Raw genomic sequence first — 3978 nt, 5'->3', positions numbered from 1 at the left:
ATTGCAATGATTAAAATCCCCTCTAAAAAAAAAATAATCCCCTCCATGCATCATCAAACAACCAAAGGATACACCCCAAAAGCCCACCTCCTGGCTGCCAGCACACAGCCCTTCTCCCTCTCTGAGTCCAGTGTCCCCAGCCTCTTCATCTGTCCACGTCAGTCTCTATCTCCATCCCTGACATCACTACCTCTTGGGGTAGGGTCCCACTCTCCATTCTTCTCACTTGATTGTCCCAGTGACCTCCTCTCCTGGGTTGCAAAATCAATCACTCTCCTCCTTTTTGTCAAAACACATGTACCTCTATATTTCCTAGCCTCACAGTCAGTCCTGATGACAAGTATTCACTATTACAAGAGTCTTATCCCCATTTCCTTTTGCCAGCCCGGTCCCAACAGATTGGAAATCATACAGTGGTGATTCTACCTTCCCCTGCCCCGTCTGGAACTAGGCTACCTCTTGAAAGCTTGTAAGCCAGTCACTTCTTGCCTTTATAGGCCCCCCATTCTGAGTAGCCAATGTCTAAGTTGTCCATCCCTGTCAACCTTGTGTACCAAGGGGATGGGAGTGATCTTCACTGTAAAGATTTGTTCCCTTGTTTGAGCTCCTACATCCATAAGTATAGGTAAGGTTCATCAAATTGTAGCGGGTTACTCTTTTTCTCTTTTTCTTTTTTCTCCCCCTCTTCTTTCTTCTTCTAGTGAAGTTCTGATTATCTAGCCATCGAAGCCAGGTCAAGTGGGTACTATCTGCAAGTATGGGTGTTCTTGTGCATCTCCCCTTACTTCATATCAGCTGGACGCTTCACTCTCCGCTCTAGACCTCTGTGGCCATGCCACTGCCTCTGGGCCCAGATGTCCCCAAGTCTTGCCATATTGCTGGCCATCCAGGTCTCTACCTGAGTTCACAGGGGTCTATTGAATGTGGTTGGGCTTAGCTCGCAACTCCATTGCTGTTTATCCCCCTCTTAACCTTATCAGTGACCAACGTGGTCACAAGCCAGACTTCTCATATATTTCCCTTGAGTCTCAGTCTTGGAAGGGGGTTTGTTCTGAGGGGTCCCGACCACTTGACTTGAGGGCTACCGGGCAAACAGCTAACTTGTTCTTGTAGTAATCAATCAGACTGCCGTTATTGTTTCAGGTTTTTCCTGCCAGTCTTTCTTTCATGGAGTATCTTCTGTTCTTCTAGCCACATCAGGCTGGTCTACTCGTTCTTTCCAGTGGAAATTTCCTACCTCAGTCGGTTCTGGATGGGGTTCTGGATTCCACCTATGGTCTTGTGCAATGTAAAGGCTCCACAGGAAGCCTCTTTCACTGGGAAACTTCTGGCCCCTTTAAGGTATTCCAATCAGTTATAGGCTGAAGACAGGCTGAAGACAAGGAGCTCTGGTAGCGTAGTGGTTACGAATCGGGCTGCGAATCTTAAGGCCAGCAGTTCGAAACTACCAGCCGCTTTGCGGGAGAAAGATGAGGCGTTCTGCTCCCGTAAAGATTTACAGCCTCGGAAACCCTGTACAGGGTCACTATGGGTCGGAACCGACTCGACGGCACTTAACATAGGCTGAAGACGGATATACAAGCTTTCTGTAGTGATGATTCTGGCTATTCCTTTCTCCCTCACTCAAGTGTCTATTTTACAATGGTAGGCAAGGGAAACCAAGATTCAAAAGACATCAAAGGATCTTAACACTATTCCCCTCTTTTGCCCCTTCAAACCATGCCTTAATCCCTGTATCCTGGAGCCCTATTGTTCCAGGTTGTGCATACATCATCATTTACCTCTGTCCCACTTAGCCCATGCGAACCTGCCTAACTGTTCTCCCATCCACGGTGTTCTTCCATTCGCCTCCCCCTTCTTGTGTATTGCCCCCCAGCCCCTCCCCTGCACCCAAGCTATCCTGTACTCTATCATCCCCTCCCTCCATCCTCTCCTCTCATCCCATGCATCCTGGTGATCAACAAATATATACATAATATTTTTCCCCTTTTAGTGTGAGTTTTTTTTCTTCCTCTTTTACAAAAATGGTCCTATGCTTTTCTGACTGACTAATTTCACTCAGTATAATGTCCTCAAGATTCATCCATGTTATGTGGTGGCTTGCAGCTTCCTTGTTGTTCTTCAAGGTAGCATAATATTCTATTGTGTGCATGTACCACAGTTTGTTTATCCATTCTTCCATTGACAGGCACTTAGGCTGTCTCCATCTTTTCACTGTTGTAAATAGTGCTGCTATGAACATTGGTGTGCATATATCTACTAGTGTTATTGCTCGTATTTCTTGTGGATAAATACCAAGTAGAGGAATTGCTGGGTCATAAGGTATTTCTATTCTCAACCTTCTAAGGAAGTGCCATATTGCTTTCCAAAGTGGTTGGACCATTTTGCAATCCCACCAAAAATGTAGGAGGGTCCCAGTCTGTCCGCATCCTCACCAGTATTTATTGTCTTCTACTTTTTTTTAATCTTTGCTGTTATTGCTTGTGTGAGAGGATATCTCATTGTTGTTTTGATTTGCATCTCTCTAATTGCTAGTGATCATGAACATTTCTTCATGTGTTTGTTGCCTGCCCGTATCTCTTCCTCGGTGAAGTATCTGTTCATGTCCTGTGCCCATTTTTTAATTGGATTATTTGTCCTTTTCTTGTAGAGGTTTTGTAGTTTCCTATATATTTTATAAATGAGTCCATTGTCTGATGTGTCATTGCAAAATATTTTTTTTCCATTCTGTGGGTTCTCTTTTTACTCTTTTGGTGAAGTCTTTTGATGCACATAAGCTTTTAATTTTTAATATGTCCCAATCATCTATTTTGTCTACTTTTGTTTGTGTGGTTTTCAAAATGTTTTGTAGTCTGTGTATTCCCTGTATTACAGCCCTCACATTTGTCCCTATTGTTTCATTGATGACTTTCATAATTTTGGGATTTACATTTACGTCTTTAATCCATGCTAAATTGGTTTTTGGATACGGCGTGAGGTAAAGGTCTTATTTCAATCTTTTGCGTATCACTTTCCAGTTCTGCCAGCACCATCTGTTAAAGAGACTATCTCCTCCCCATGTAGCATACCTAGGCACTTTGTCAAAAATCAGTTGGCTGTATGAGGATGGGTTAATTTCTGGATTCTCGATTCCATTGATCAGTGTATTTTTCATTGTACCAGTACCAGGCTGTTTTGACCATTGTAGCTGTGTAGTAGATTTTGAAATCAGGGAGTGAGAGGCTTCCAACCTTGTTCTTCTTCTTGAGCAGTGTTTTCCTTATCCTGGGTCTCCTTACTTTCATATAAAGTTTGTAATTATCCTTTCCATCTCTTTGAAGAATGTTGCTGGAATCTGGATTGGGATTGCATTATATGTGTAAATACCTTTCAGTAGTATTGACATTTTCACAATGTTGACTCTTCCTATCCAGGAACATGGTATGTTCTTCTACTTTTGTAAGTCTTTTTTGGTTTCTTGTAGTTGTTGTTGGTGTTGGTAGGTGCCATTGATTCCATAATGACTCATAGTGACCTTATGTTATGCACAGCAGAACAAACCACTGCCCGATCCTAGACCAACCTAACTACTGTTGCCACATTTGAATCAATTGATGCTGCCACTTGGCCAATCCATCTTGTTGGGGGTCTTCCTCTTTTTCTCTGACCCTCCACCTTACTAAACATGATATCCTTCTCCAGCGACTGGTCCCTCCTGACAATCTGTCTGAAGTATGAGAGACGAAGCTTGGCCATCTTGGCCTCCAAGGAGCACTCTGGCTGCACTTCTTCCAAAACAGATCTCTTTGTTTTGTCAAAGTTCATGGCACTTTCAATATTCTCTTCCAACACCATAACTCAAAAGCATCGATTCTTCTATGGTGTTCCTTATTCACTGTCCAGATTTCGCATGCATATGAGGTTATTGAAAATACCATGGTTTGGGTCAGGCGCACCTTAGTCCTCAAGCTGACATCTTTGCTCTTCAACACTTTAAAA

The sequence above is a fragment of the Chrysochloris asiatica genome, unplaced genomic scaffold (genome assembly GCF_000296735.1).
Source record: "Chrysochloris asiatica unplaced genomic scaffold, ChrAsi1.0 scaffold00183, whole genome shotgun sequence".
Lineage (NCBI taxonomy): Eukaryota > Metazoa > Chordata > Mammalia > Afrosoricida > Chrysochloridae > Chrysochloris > Chrysochloris asiatica.
Note: the sequence above shows the minus strand (reverse complement) of the source record.